Source organism: Venturia canescens, chromosome 1 (assembly GCF_019457755.1).
Source record: "Venturia canescens isolate UGA chromosome 1, ASM1945775v1, whole genome shotgun sequence".
Taxonomy (NCBI): Eukaryota; Metazoa; Arthropoda; class Insecta; order Hymenoptera; family Ichneumonidae; genus Venturia; species Venturia canescens.
Window position 1 is genome coordinate 17,210,210 of NC_057421.1, and position 16,630 is coordinate 17,226,839.

At 41.1% G+C, this 16,630-nt stretch overlaps 1 protein-coding gene across 4 annotated transcripts in view; it reads left to right on the top strand.

The window, feature by feature from the left end:
* Positions 1-16,630, top strand: part of LOC122409151 (uncharacterized) — a 178,856-nt gene that overhangs the window by 24,622 nt on the left and 137,604 nt on the right. For all 4 annotated transcript variants that reach the window (XM_043416487.1, XM_043416504.1, XM_043416480.1 and 1 more), the window contains exon 3: positions 14,412-14,507. The gene's annotated coding sequence lies outside the window, so the exon portion shown is untranslated. The remainder of the gene's footprint in view (positions 1-14,411; positions 14,508-16,630) is intronic.

The following is a 16,630-nucleotide window of genomic DNA, read 5'->3' on the forward strand; positions in this document are numbered from 1 at the left end:
GAGATCTCTCGCCTCTTCCTCTCGGTGCTTTACTTGGATGCTTGTTCGTTCGAGCAAGCTACCAGTTTCCCCGGAATCCTTGGAAGACTTGCTGCGGTAACGGAGAAGCTTTTGCAACTACGGTGCATCTTGCTCTTCTCTCTTCTCCCTGAGTGTACTTGCTCCGATGTTGCAGACTCTGTATAGACTCTTTCAAGGCTATCGTTATGACTCTTCGTATATACATGCTCGTAAGAAAATGGAACCCTGGGAAAATTTACCCACCAGCCCCGCCAGATAAAAGAGTTTGTCCAAACGGGCGACCTTTCCACGTGCAAACTGTAAAATAGAATGGAGGGACTCCAGTTATAACTGTTACCAGTGTACTTTTTCAGTTTTACCCACTTTAAACTTGAAACAGAAAAGACTGTCCCGTTGCGTTTCAATGCTCCGTCAGCTCCATGATTCTTCAGCGAGCAGCGAGCGTGATCATGCTTGTTGTATTTATTCACTCGACGAGAGTCTTTCGCTATTTAACTTGCAAGAACTATTTTTTTTTTCGTTAAAAAGACTATTATTATTATATATTATATATGATAACTATTATTATGGTTGGCCACGTGGATAAAACAAATCTTTCATCCTCGTGGTCCATTTCCACATAAAATTGTTCAGCTTAAGAGAAAACGTTATTTATTTTATTCAATGATTTTTCAAATGCGTTGGCACTTTTTCATCCAATTCTATAGTCACTTTCTATTTAAACTTTGATCGATTGAGGGGTATGAACAAGAACAAAAAGAGTCGTCGACTGAGTATCTTATTTGTATCATTGAAATAGTGAAAATCTCGTTACACGATGGCGTTTCTAGCACAGCTGCACGAATCGTCACACGAGGTATCCAGAGAATTTTCTCTCTGTCCAAGTGGTGTGTTTTGCTCTGGCGGTGTCATGGCCTGATGTGCCAGACGTATGAGAGCCACAATGAAAGCGAAATAGTAGAAGCGTAGCTCTAGTGGCAGGAACAACAACGCAGCACCATGGCAGGTCTCTCATAGACTCGTTTCACGAATTAGTCTCGCCTGGCTAGATTCGACCGTTGCCGCATCTCTGTATCCCTCTCTTTTTCCTTCTCTCTATCCTTCTGTTTCTAACTTTCCATCCCTGTACCTAGTACCTCAATGCCGCCACCGTCGATCGCTTCGTTTTACGTCCGCCAAAGTATGCACGAACGATTAGGATCGCCGATGCGAGATCCTCGTCGATGCTCCCAGCAAGATTATGGTTTCGACGTGTACTCTCTCAAGCAGATCGTTTACCAGCCTCCTGCTGCCTCGACCGTACATATATACTCAAAACACCCCAACACGTACACGTATACAAATATATATTCGTATACAAATACTTGCGTATCATGAATCCTATCTGTGAAACGCTATATATACGTACACCTTTGCTTTCCCCTCTCTCTCCCTCCATATGTATTTATTCGCGTATATATTTTCTTATATACAAGAGCTTCAAGACTGAATCGCTATTTTGAATGCTCCAAAGATTTCTCTGTCGATTGCTTTATATTCACGTTCAGGTTCTCAGTGCGAAGTGGAGATTAAAATTTCTTTATACGTGAGATACCATACGATTATATTTTTTTCTTGTGAGATATCAAAAACAGGATATTGAGGACTTTGTATTTTAAAAATTAGAACGAAATCATTCGAAAAACGTTTCAAATATACGTACGTGTTAATATTTTGTTACGGTTCTTAAGAATGTGTCTCCTTTTGGAGTAAAATCTTCCAAGTGTGCTCAGCTATTGTAAATATTTTCAAAAAGTTTGAAGAATTTTTTGTCACACAATTCATTACGAAACTCCAAGAAACATGGACAGAGGAATCGCGTTGGGACTAGAAGGGGAAGCGTGAAAAATAGTGGATCAAGTCCAAGAAACGAGGATCAGTAACTTATCGATTTAGCGTGGAATGTCCTGTATTTACGTATACACATATATATGCCCATATGGGTCCATGTATACATAGTACGGTAAATGGTACAGATTCCCCTTGTACTCACGTATACCTGTCAGGAGCAGGGTAGAGCCAGGGCCTATATATCTTCCCTCAGCCGAAACCGGTATACCCGGCGTCTATCTCCGTGGCGTTCGAGCGTGAAACATCCCCCCTTCGCTCTCTCTCTCTCTCTCTCTTTCTTTCCCTTCATCTTGCTCTCTCGAGCAATACTACGACACGAAGGTTGCCGACGCCTGGCGTCGACGATGTAATGTTCGTCCTAGTCATACCCAACCTTACCCAAGACTCACCTCGGAGTACCTCAGGCCATCCCTTCACCTCGTTTCATCGTTTTTGAGCCTCAGCTCCCCGCCCCCTCTCGTTCTCTCTGACTCGCTCCCTCGCTCTGCATCTTCCTCTTCTCACGCAAGGAAATTCGACCTTACAGCAAGCCCTCCTTGCTAAACAACAATCACGCACGCACGCATCCTGAGATCGCATAACGAGACGACATTCGTGTGCGGGACACATAATCGTGACGTAGTCATGCCGAAAATCGAGTATTACCGTCAACGATCCTGCACGCTGAGGAACGAGCGTCTAGCTGTTCCTGTCTCGTTCGCTCTGCTTCCACTCTCCACTCTGTCTCCCATAGGCTCCAAGTCTAGGGCATTCTTGGAGATTATATATGCATGCATCGCATCTCGCCGCCGAACGGCGGCATAACCCCTTTGGGGGATGCAAGATTGAAATTGTTGGCGCCGAGCGAAGGTGCCGCTGGGTTTGGCCGCTTCTACCATTCGTGGCACTTCATTTCCGGGATACTCGCGACGCAGCGATTGCAACAATCGGAATAATTTATGTTTATAATAGAAATCTCGATGGATTATCACTTGGCGCAACAGTGATTTTTCATTGTCCACGTGAATACATTTGGTAATTGTGCTACCATTGACCTATTTTATTTTCATGGAAATAATACGCAAGAGTTTTATCTCGCGTTGATTTGCACAAAAGCCTTCAAGACGCTGCACTTCAAAATAAATATATATATCCGGTTATCCCTATACAAATAAGTTGCTTCCCACTTCCGGTTATTCCGCACCCATTGAATTCGAGCACAGTGTGAAACATCTTTGAAATTGATGACAGGATATTGCATGAATAGTTATTTATACAATGCTGGAAATCCGAGACTCTTCGACTGAGTTTACTCCAAGGGGTTTCGGATTTGCCATTGGAGTATCGTTATATTATCATCGACCGTACTCTGTGACGAGTACAGCAGAAGCCTGTAGATGAGAAGATGTAGTTGTTTTGGATCACGACTGCGCGAAATAGTTTATTTTGTTCGACAGTTTTTTTTTTTTTTTTTTTTTTTTTAATTTATATACCGGGGCTGGGGAAAATGCATTTACGCACTGGGGGGGCCTGAAAGGCCCCCTGTGTGCCGGACTCTCCATTAGCGGAACTACCGGCTAAAAACCCCATCCCCGGTCTCCTAGCAACCACCCCGGAACCGCTTTCGCATTACTTCGGGGTGGCGCTCTATCTCCCTGGACGCCCCTCAGGGCGTCCCATCCTCCACGAAGGCCCGCTTGCGGCGGAGGACGACCTCAACAAAGAGGTCGACCTCCGCCCAAGGCTCTTCGCCCAGGAGCATAACCCGGACAATATTATCCGGAGTTATGCTCCCGTACCTTTCCTCCAGTGGGGCCCTCCACACTCTCCATTCCTCGCATTCGAAGAACGTGTGGAGGGCATCATTTTGTTCGACAGTAACAATGAGTGAAGTTATTCTCAATATTGAATTTCATCAACGCATGCAATTACGTTAACGCGTTGACGCATCGAATGAATTTTAAAAAATAAATACTTCCTTTTCACATGCCTTTACTGGATTCTGAATTTATCATGGAAGAATGGTATGTGGCATTGGATGCGTTTATTCGATGGGGCGATTTGATTTCACTCAGATCCACCTTTTATTCTTCTTTTTCAAGTCTCACTCTTTATTTACTTTTTTGCCCTCGCCAAACATCTTCCGAGTCAGAAATAGGAAAGAAAAGCTGAACAATACCTTGCCACGATTCTATAAATCGTTAACGATGAATTGCGGCATGTTTTCGTCGCCTGTGCGCGCGACACGTTTTCAGTAAAAGTATTTGAGCCGGAGGCTTAAGCATCATAAAATGAGATTCCAAATTGAAGATCCCGCTTGGGACTGAAATTCGTTTAATCTGCGTCGAGTTGGCTGACATTGCTTTATGCGAATGACTAAAAGTCTGCGTTTCGTAATGCTTTCGATAAATAAGGGTAAAGGGCGAAAAAGGGGGAAAGGGGTGGAGATCCTCGCTGTCCCGCTCCACTATTACTTTGCCAAGGGTGTATTAATGCCGGCATTATATGGCGCGTATCGATATACTTCGCGCACAACCAGTGGATATTACGAGAGAAATCACCCTTCATCCTCTCGCCAGTTTCTGTCGCTTTTATACAAAGGCATGCGCGCATAGATATACACGTACACACACATAAACACATTCATGGCGCAACTGCCTTTGCCCGTTGGCTGAATGCTTCGCTCTCGCGTCTGTGAGTGACCCTTTCCACCTCTCTCTCTCTCTCTCTCTCTCTCTCTCTCTCTCTCTCTCTCTCTCTCTCTCTCTCTCGCTCTTTCTCTCTCAATACTCTGCTTCTCACAGTATATCTTCGACCTTTCAGTTGAGATTGCGAATGTTCACTATCTTGTTCATCCTACCTAACCGCTGCTCTTATATAGAATATACAGATATACAAATTATTTCATCGTCTCTGTCTCTTTCGACCCTCCGACTGGTTTAAGCTCCAGTTAGCCAGGCATAAACTTCGACAACTGTTATGTCCAAACTCGAGAGAACGATGGTGTACGCTTATGTGTGTGGAATGCGAATGCATGTATACACAGCCATACATAAATGAACGAATATTGGTGCCGATTTTAGGGCAGTACAGTTGGCTCCGAACGTGGGCGTTACGTACGTTCGCGTTTCAATCCACCCGATGAGCGTACTGAATCAATCCGGAATTCACGTACGCGACGTTGACAGGCTCAGGATTTCCTCCAACTGTGTCTATCCCGTACAGGACGATCCAGAATCCAATAATTTACTGACGTGATCGGCCAACTTATTCCTCTTTCCTTTTATCCTTTTATATAATCGAAGCACGATTCAAATGAAAATCATTCAGTTGAGTAAAGTTTTAATGGATTTTGATAAATAAAAGATGAAAGGAATATGTATTTAACTTTGGACAAGGCGAAATCCAGCGGCCATTTTATCTCGTTATTGTCTACGTACAGTTTTGGGGTCTTGGATTACCCTGTGGAATTATATTAGGTAGTCTATATTTCAGAGTATCGAGACTCCCTGAATCACCCTCGTTCGCCTCTAACGGTCCACTTTCGTCAAAAAATCGATAGCCACTTTCGAACCGAATTCAATTAGAATCGCTCAACGATTCCGACAGCGGAGTTTTAGGAGCAACCGAAGAGCTCCATTTGTCGTATTCTGGACCTCTATAAACCCTTGAGAGAAAAATAATGTCGAAAACGTGAACCAACCTCTACCGCCCTTTGGCTTGCTCTTTATTTCAAATCGACGAGACTTTTCACCATTATTGTTTCAATAAAAATCAATAACGTATTATTGAATAATAGCGAGCAAGAAAATGATAAAAAGCGTGTAGAGAATAAGGAAATAAGAGAATAGGGAGCTGAATTTTGCGCTAATTAAGCGGAAGCTTTCTTGCTCTGTGTGACAGAAAAGTCAACGTAATTTTTCAACCTCTGGTAAAACCGCTGCCATTATTCGTTTTACGGTCTTTCAGCAAATATTTGTCCTCGATAAGAGAACCGAAGTTGAGTTGCGGTCTATTGGTGAGGGGGTTGAATCGACAATCTAGCGACTTGTGGGGCGAGAAAGAAGGAGAATGCTGAAAAGAGGAGAGGAGAAAAAGCATTGAACTTTGTGCTTTCGCGAGAATGGCGTCGCAACGTTCCGACATGGGTCGCGCGGCAACCTCCCTCGTACCGGGGCGAAACGGAGGTAGAGAAAAAGATGGAGAAAGAAGAAGGATTGAGAGAGTCTGAATTCTCGCTCCACAAAACGTCGGTCCGCGTCTTGCTAAGACTTACTGAACCCTGGCAATCCTCAAGTTGAACCCTCTCAAATTTATATATCTGTATTCGTGGGTTTCTATGTGTTCCTATGCGCACGCGCGCGACCCCTGTATGCGCGTGCATGTCTGTGTGTGCACCTGATGCCAGAGGTGCTATATGCTCGGTACCAGAGTGGCAAGTGTGCCGAGACCCGATAAGGGTAATCCAATTTTTCGGAATAATATTTGTCTTGAAGATCGACGAACTGGCGAAAGCGAGGGCGGACATTGCTTTAGGACTTGTTCGCTTCGGATCACCGGCCGATGCTCTTTTTTTACCTTTTCTGCCCCTTTTTCTCTCGGCTTATTCGTTTTTCATTTTCTTTTTATTTTACATCGCGAGACCCTTTGTCCAGTTTTTAAAGAGAAAACTAGAAATAAGGAAGATGTTCGACGGAAAGCCATACATGAAAAGGGAGGAAGACAAATAAAGAGGATGAGAGCGGTTGCAGCTACTTTTTTGTATTACAACATCCTACGAGAAAGCAAGTAGTCTGGCCTCGGTTTGCTTTTAACAGCGCCACAACCAGACAGAAATTTTGCGACAAAGACCAAAGAGCTTTTGCACCGATCTCATCGGATGAACATCGGACTCGACGAGACGTCCGAAGAATCAAAACAAAGGAGGGGAACAAACTTATCGTCTGAGATTATCCACTAAAAAAGTTGTCGAACAATGTCACACAATGATATATCGAAGTTTGAATTTACGTATTCGGAAAATGTAATGAATGCCAAGGATTCGATTTAATAATTAGAGCCAACAGGATCTGAAGCAATCACGGTCACTGCGCAAGACAAAAGTACAATTTTTTTTGTTTTTTTTTTCTTCTCTTTTTATCTTCAAATTTCAAATATTTAAAGATTCGAAACAAAATTGTAAGAAAATTTTCCATGGTTGAAGTGCCCTTCATATATCACCTTCAAAACTGCTCACACTCGTGTAGGATTATAGTCGTTAATGAAACACCGCACATCACAAGAAATAGACCCCCTTGATGAAAATTTACCGGTTCAACGTTACGTTTTGCTTCGTCGTATCGTTATTCGCTTGTGTTAATTCCTCTAAGTCATTATCCAGTAATCGTTCAGCCAAAATGTCGCAGTGAGAGCAAACGAGCCTAAGATACTTCGTGACATCGAGTGGGAACAGATGAGAACGCGCGACGAAGACGCGTCGAGAGGGCGAAGAAGTTATATATCCCGAGGTATTAACAGACTCCATCCCTCTGGCCAAGAAACGATTCCAAGCCCACGAGGCAATGACTCATTGATAATCCGGTGTAAAGCAGAGAATATATAGCTGACTAACTGCCACATATAACATTCCGTGCTCTCGCCTGCCATATTTGAATCTGCTTCTAACCATATTTGGATTTTCTGTTGTATGTAACCAACTCAACACATTGGACATTCCGACTTGAAACTTACATCGTCTACTGGCCCCTCAAAATTTGTTCAACTTTATCAGTAGCTGTCACTCATTAAGAGTATGGATCAGTCGACAAACCTCACTTGGAATTTTCGAAATCGAAATTATTTGACACAATTTGGCCGATTACAAAAAGGCTCTGTCAGCCTACGCAGGGCGATGGCAAAAATGGGCTGGCAGATCCTTTTTTTAATCGGTCAAACTGTAACAAAGAATTTCGATTTCGAAATTTGCAGCTATCTTTCTCGCACTCACGGTTGCGATATACCGACTGATCCATCCCTTTAAGGGAAAAACTTTCAATTAGTCTCTAGTGCAGTTCCTCCAGGAGAAAATTGGCTGATTACATTTTTCAAAACGCTCGTTCTCATGCACCTAAAATCCGTAATGTTTTCGGTTTTATTGAAGCACGGAGTATGATTTTGGAGCTAGGAATATAATTATTGCTCAATGTATATCAGTTGCTCGATCCGATGATTACGAAGGTACAAAATTGAAGTAACCGACGAATGAAGAAGGAACAATGGTTCAGATAAAAAAACATATACTAATCATACAATAAGCAAAATGATAAGTGACCAGCCTCGAGGTTGTAGAATTTGATATAGAAGATCCCATGTATATGAAACGCGGTCATATATCACCTTTCGTTAATCTCGAAAGCGTGCCCTCTGGTAATCGGACACCGACGAATACGAGAAGTTTGGCCCGAGGTGTAGTTTCAACAGGCTCTGACGCTTGCAAATTCGCGTTGCAAAAGCACACGATCATAAGGGTTAAACTCAATGAGTATATAACTATAAAGAGAATACTGAGGGAGCGGGAGAAAAGAGGGGAAGGAAAGAGAGAGAGAGAGAGAGAGTTGGGGAAAGAGCGATGCGATGGAAACGGTGTCCAACTGCTTTCATTGCAAGATTGTACAGATTTCCACGCACAGAGTTTTTTTTTTTACGTAGAATCACGCGACGTGTCGGATTTGAGGTGAATCGAAAGCAACTCATTAAGTAAGAATCTACCATACGAGAATGGTAAAATAATGGCATGAATTCTTCAATTTATTTTCATGAAAATGTAACTGTAAATTGAAGCATAATGCTGGAAAGTTAATGTTTTTTTTTTTTTAATTACGTTTCTGATCATGAAAATTACGCTTCTTTTTATTTCTGGATCCCCTCGAATTGTTCGTGTTACGGATGCGATTATGAAAAATTATAAACCAATTGCTTGTCGACAATGGAACAGTATTTTCCCACGATAAAATAAAAATCATGAAAAAATGGCGAACTCATCAAGTTGAAAAGTATATTTTTGGAAACTCTCATTGTTACTTCATCCATATAATTTCTCTTTGCTTATACATTCATTTTGCAACGTCTCCTGGGTACTTTGTATTTTGCAAGCTGACGGATATGATGGATAGTCCACTCTCCCTTCTGTTATGCGGAACTTCGCTGGTGTAACCAGCGAAGAAAAAAGGAAGGGGCTGTTGCGCGCAAGTCGTGATGCGCTAGCGTATATTAATATTATTATATACAAAATTCTGTCGTGCTCGCGGCCGTCCCTCCTTTATGCGAGAAAGCGAAAACGGCATGAAACTTATACATGTTTACTCAAAGTTTCGTAGCTCGCGGATATATATACGTGTGCACAAAATGTTGTGTGAATATTCCCATATTATGTTTATACAACCAAAATATCAGAGTGTGACAAACTAAGCGGGCGTAAAATAAAGAGCTGCAAAGCGAGAGGCGAGAGCCGGAGCTAACTTCGGGCGTGGATGTGTGTGCAACCTTCTCGAAGATGATTTTAGTTTCAGCGTCAAATATTAGGTCGTCAAATCCCGTCTAAAGGTTTTAGATATTGCCTTGCTTGTTCGCAAAACCATTAATATGCAACAACATCGTGACGGGAGTAGCCATTCTGTTTTGTTTCCAAATGCGACAGCGACAATGGATCCCATTTTCCCAGACTCTTCCACACGACGCTGAAGTTTGCAACGTTGAAGTCCAACGATATGAACGAAAAAAACATTTGTAATTGAACAATTTTTACTTCACAAAGTATCGTTGCAGGTTAAAAAGCTGCGAATTGAAAATTCGACAGGGAACGAAATTGGAGAATTACTGGAATTATTTGAGGGTTTTCTTAATATCATTTCATTGGACCCCAACGCTGCATATTTCGGCATCATCTCTTCCACCCCCACGACTCTTGGTCAATTCAGAAATGTTAATTCCTTTATCAACAATATTACACGACGAACACTCACGCATTAGACACGTTCCATATAATCGTTCGATAATGAAGAATTGATATTTGATTTTCTTGATATATTTCCTCAATTGGTAGGAACGTACTGACATGGGGGTTGATCATTACCCCGAATTCGGTACCCTTATTTAATCGTCCAGTCAACGTAAATCCGACAGATCGCCGAGAGTCAATAGGAGAAGTACGGGAAAGAAACGACGTCAATGCGCATTCAATAGTGGAGCCACCGGAGTGTGTACAGGAAAAGGCACCCTCGAGGGTGAAGCCTCGCGCAGTCCTTCACCTTCTCCTCCAGCAACATCCCGTTCTATTCAGCTTCATGTTCCTAGCTTGACAGTACAGACTGTCCATTTCTCCGGTTTTATCGTACAACCGTATACGCACGCACAAACACACGCGCCCATACACGCCGCTTACCCTCGCCCTTTCTGGGGTCACCATGATAATCTTTGGGGATACGCACACGTGGCCCAAGAAATACCTTCTTATTCGAAGACAATGTCGACTGATATTAGCTCGATGTGTACAACATGACAAGAGAAATGTGCAACCGAGGACACATGAATTTTCAATACATTTCTGAGTTACAGATCTCGTATCTGCATTCTCTATTCAACTCATGCAGGTTTGCAGATTTTTTCTTTTTTATTTGTAAAAATACAAATAATCATGGACATTTATTATATTTTCTCAAAGAATTCGTGAACAGTGGAAAATTGGCAATGAACTTTGTCAAACGAAACGGTGAGAAGCTCTTTGCGAAATAAATACGAAATAGTTTTTCGAATAATTGGATTAGAAAAAATCCTACGACGGTTTGTAAGTGGTACGCAGCGAGTTAACAAAAATTTCGTCAATTTTCAACATGAAAATTCTTGATTCTTAGTTTCGTATGAAATTCTTTCATTTTTGTCTTTCATTTTTGTTCGACGGTTTTGTCCTTTTTTCAGGACTATTGTTTCTTTGCTACTCATTCGAGCATGATAGAGTACCTCAACAGTCAGAGGGAATTCCTCTTGTCCTCGTAGAATGAGCTGACGTTCTCATCAGAACGAATCCTTTGTTTTTTGAATTATATTTTACGAAGCCTTGGGTCACGATACAATACCGCGCCAAGCTTTAATCGAGTTTAAGTGATTGTCTAAATATGCAATGATTCAATTTTAAAGGGCTTTAACAGTTATGAGCGTTTATCCTTGACATTAAAAAATCGATCGTCGAGACGATTCTCACGTATGTTTTGTTGGTTCTGCCTGAATTTTTTTAATCTTGTTGCGCAGCCTCTCGCCATCGTGTTCTTTTAGAAAAATACTCGCCCAAAAGTTAACACGCGATCTGGAAATCTGGCAAAAGCAAATCCATATTTCCTGAATTTTCGCTTCGATGCTTCTCAACCTCGACGCGTATACACGGCCTTCACTAGCCAGTGGTAGCTTTTGCCCCTCAATGGCCAATACTCTTCTCAGTGCTATAGCGCGAAGCGTACACATTTATAGGTCGGAAAATGTTCTATGTAAGTATGGGTTGACTGTGTATGAAGAAACGGCGAGATATTCTACGGAGCTTTTGCTTTCGATTGACGGCCAAGTGACGTGAGTTTTATTACTCTCGTGCCACGTAATCATAGGGTCATGTATCGCAGTGGTAAACCCGACAATTTTTTCTTTCTTGCGTCAGTTGCGTTGGGCAGATATTTTTGAAATGACCGTTTTGAAGTGGTTTTTTACAACCCCTATAAACACATCTGAAGCGACATTAATACCGGTAAAAGCTGTGTTTTCTATTTACCAAGATCGTACTTTACCATTTTTTCTTTTTCAATCGTCTTTTGCCACCTTGAAATATTAGCATTTCATAATCGATAAAATATTACTGTCTTAATACACGAGGGTTGAAACGAAATCAGTTTGGAAACTGCTGTAAATTACGTGAGTGGTTTCAGCATCGTAAACTTTTCTTATTTTGTTTCGCCCTGTATGCCCTTACCCTACATTCGGCGCTCGCGGAGTGCACTTGCTGCCTTCGCTCGTTCTCTACAGTGAGAGTCGGGATCGATATAACACCCAGCGCCTTTTCTCTCCGTTTCACACTTCATGAGATTGGTTGCACCATCATGGAACCGGAATGGAAAGAGTCCGCAGGCGATAATGATTGGTTACAATGAAACGCGTGGGTAATAGAACTGACGAATATCGTTCTCTACGCCTACCAACCATCTGCATAGACTCGGCTTTATAATGATAAATAATCGGCTGGAATAATAAATTATTGTAGAGGAGGACGGTTGACCATATGACCGTAGACTTTACATGGCTTCGGCTGTGACAACATATATCTTTATAAACAGGATTTAATTCTCAATATAACATCTTTGTAACCTCTATATACGAACAATATTTAACTTTATCTTCGGATAGGTTATAAAAAAACCTTGCAACAATTACTCGGTCTACTGAATGTGAAGGGGACTTTCGACGCAGTGTTTGCACATGACAATTATTGCTCGCATTATTCTGATAGTAATGATCATCTTTTCTGTGACATTTTATCTTTGTAGTGATTTTTTTTTTCAAATTTTTATTTTTGTTGTGCAAAACAATTGTATTGTAGTGCAAGTGTATTAAGTTATAATTGAAAGATTTTTTTAATATACTTTGCAGCTGGAAGACTTTATGTTTGAAGATCTTTTCATGTTTGTGATGATTGATGGTGGCCTACGTCAACCATTTACTTAAGGAGCCCTAATCGGGCAAAAAAAAGACAATTTTTACGATTTTTTTTTGACCGGTATAAATTATAAATATGGATATAAAAAGTGTTGGGCCTAAAAAATACACTCTTAAAATACACATTTTTTCTTTTTGATATTTATTTTACTCAGTTTTTGTACAGAAAAATGGAGAAGATAGGTCAAAAAAATGGGTGTGCGCTGTTGATAAAATCTCTGGAATTGATGATCGGAGAAAAAAAATTAGTTTTAGATTCAATAAGTAAATGGCTGTAGCGCATATCATACGACATTTGATTTTTTCAAAAATAACAAAATGACAGCCATTTTTCCAAAAACTACGAAAGAGCACATTTTTTTGCATCGTTTTTTGCAAAAAACAATAGTTTCGTTCAAAATTTAAAAATTCGTATGATATGCGCTACAGTTATAGTCACAAAGAGCATGTGATAAAATTTTGGTAAGGAACGGTTGAATAGTTTCAGAGATTTGATCAATAAATTGACAAATAAATTTGATTAGTATGATACTTTTAAATATGTATACTTTCGAAAAATGTAATTGAAAAAACAATCGATTTTTTGAAAATACTAATTAGGATAGACCCCTTAAGACTGATGGGCGCTTTTGCCTTACTGTACGAAAGCACAGGAAATTACATAGCCTTGCAGATGAATCTTCAGTCTGCGAATATATAATCCACTCAAGTGGAGGAATCGCGAATGGAATTCGAAAGCAAAAGGAGCTCAATCAGGATTTCGATAATGATGTGGGTTCCGCAAGGGTTTTTAAGGTGAAAGAAAAGCTGGCAAAAAGCACAATATAAATTTCACCTCATCCGTGGATGTCTCAAGAACTTAAAAAGCGTTACGAGTCTGAGATAAAGTGTGAAAAATATAAGATGAAGATCAAAGGACTAAGAGAGATAACGTTAAAAAGGTGAAGAAAATAATATTGCATGTACGTTGGAAAAAGCAAAGGACGAGGATCGAGAATGGATGATGGAAGAAACAAAAGTAGAAGCAAACGAAACTAGGCTGAGGTAAAGATGGAGGATAAAAGAGAGTTGTAGATGGAATATAGAAACGGTTTTAGTTTGAGGAAAATGCAAAGATGAAGGGTGACTCCGCGAGTCTCGGTCCAAGATATGGAAAAATGCATGTTGATCTTCTGAAAAATGGGGTCGTAAAGCATTCCGCTCATATCGCCTCTTGACCCCATCCCGTCTTTACAGCCCTATTTCCATCCTCGTCGACCTATGCATACATATTCGCTGGTGCTCTTCCGCTGCTCGGCGCGAACTCAAGAGAGCTTCGATCTCCGAAAGCGAGCTACTTCCGGTCCCAATTCCTCCCTTCACCGATGAAGGCGACGACGACAACTACCTCGTCGACCGTATGAGGACATCACATTTCTCGTCGTTTCCTCCATCGCCAAGAATTTGGTTCTTTCGCCATCTCGTTCAGTTTACCCTTCCGCTCGCTCCCAAACGGAGACAACTCGATGTCCATTATTCATTACTCAAAAATAGCTCGTGACCCACCATGCATGTGCACTCCTGTCGGTTTGTCTAGGTAAGAGTGTGACGCGAAAACGACCAATATGTAAAATATGGCGACGGAATCTCTTATCAATTTTTATACGACTGTGAAGCTGCATTAGAAGCGGCTATTTTTCAGTGTCGTTAACCTTTGAATGTAGGATTTATTCGACTCTCACATAATCATATTTTTTTCTTCTTCAGTGTCAATCTAACGATCTAATATTCTTCATCATATTTTTTTTTTTCAGATGCAACCCCGTGATATCGTTGCGGATACGACAAATCCTTAAAGCATCGTACAACTGTTTCTGCTTCGAATTTCTACGCTTCGAGTCATACATTGGGTAAGCTGAATTGCTTTGTGTTATTATAAACTGGACAAGACAATGAAGAATTCCTCAATAACTTCCTCTGCTTATTGCAATACTTGTCATCAAGAAGCTGCGCGACGAGTCTCTAGATATGAATATAAATCGTAACGATACGGATTTCGCAACCTGCTAGATGCGTGAATTCGTTGAACTAAATACTCAGGATTTGAGTTTGTTGCATAGTTTTAACTCAAATACAAAAAACCCCTCTGATAACGCTGATTTCTCGTGTTTCTTATTTTTTTTTTTTTTTTTTATATGCAAGAGAATGAAAAAATTTGATGTAGGATTATTTTTTTATACGTTGATTATTTCGAGATATGCAGGCGGTAAAATTGGTCTCGATGTTTCTTCCACAGGGTACTATTTTATGAAAAAAATTTTTGGGCAAATTAGAAATTGGGGTCACGGCTGAGCAAAATGGCGTGGACTGCATATAAAATTTTGCTAGATCCAACAGTCGTTGGGTGGTGGATTTTGAGGTCCATATAAAGCTTGCCAGAGCAGCCACGATTTTATTTCATTGACGGAGTTGCCATTTTAGTTCCGTTTTTCGTATAAGAAAAACAGTCTGCTGCATCATTGTTTTACTGGCTTAAAAAAGCGTAGGCAATGTTGTTCACCGCTTTTTATGATGATTTCTTCTATTTGGTTTCATAATTTCAATTATACTTGCACGATAATATCAACGGAGGAAAAAGAAGGTAAGAGAAAGCACAGCGATGGACGAGAGGAAATAAAAACGAAAGGTCGTAATATATCAGGCAGGTCCACGATCTGTTTACCGCTCGGCAGCACGAATGTTCCAATCCCTCGTCGTCGCACACTCTTTCCATTAAACCCTTTTCCCGCCTTTGGGCGAGAAAAATCTCTTTGACGATAAAGAAGGATATGAAGTGACAGGAAAAAAGAGATAAAGCGAGTGAAAAAGAAAAGACACGCGCTTTGCTCCCACGAGATAAGGCGATTAGTTTAACTATTTTTCCAAACCGCACGAAGCAACCCTTCCAACTCCTCGATTTTACTCCTATCGTACCATTTTTTTCGTAACGCCCGCGTCAAATTTATGCCACCATCGACGACATATATAGACACGATTGGTCATATAGATATGTATGTATATACATTTACAGTTGGAACTAGAGACAGGGCTGAGAATGCAGCTGTGGCAGTCACGCAAAGTTTGGAAAATATTTTCGTTACGCTCCCCGATCAATTATCGAGCGTCATAGCCCACGCGGTCGCTGAAAGCTTTTTTCCCATGGCAGAAATTTTAAACGCCAAGGTCCCTTGATTTTTTCTGTTATTTTCAATCTCGCGCTTAAAAATTTTCTTTTTTTTCCTCGTATCTCGCCAACTCTATTTTTCTCGGTCTTTGGATCAACTGCATCAAATTGGCTTCGCAATTCATGCAGATGGCTGTGTTAATAGTCACGATAACATGTGGCGTTCGTTCGACTGTGTGATCGGTAGGAAGAGCCATTTAGCGATGACGAATTTCGCTGCAACGGAATACATCCGTATAATAGACGACGACATATGTACACGTATTGCTGGCTGGGTCGCCAACACTTTATTCTTCTGTACCAATGAGCACTAGAATTTTTCGACGCAAGAAAAGTGCCAAAGAGAAGCAAAAACTGATGTTGACTGCGTCTACATAGTCTCGGGGAAACTTTGTCCTGGGAGACAATTCTGGTGTCGCAGTTGGTCCGGAGAGACGAAACGCCTCGAGGGTAACAGAATGTTTACCCTTTTGTTCATTAGGGTGTGTTCATCCTCGAATCAGCCATTGGCCGCTTTATCTGTCTAAATGCAAGCATACACTTGCTGCCTGATATTTATCTTTTAAATTTTTATCTAAACATGGAGACCAATAATTGGTTGGTGAACATCGCTCAATGGGGGATTCCTTCGTATCGTGTGTGTTTCTCATTCTACTGAATACTTTACGATCTAACGAAAGCACACGATGACTGAAGACATACTACGAACCAGTTTTTATTTAAAATCATCTTGAACTGGAAAGAGAAGTTGTGAAGTGCTCAAAAATGTACAGCCTCAAGAGCATCGGCGGTTGGTCACTCCTTAAAGTG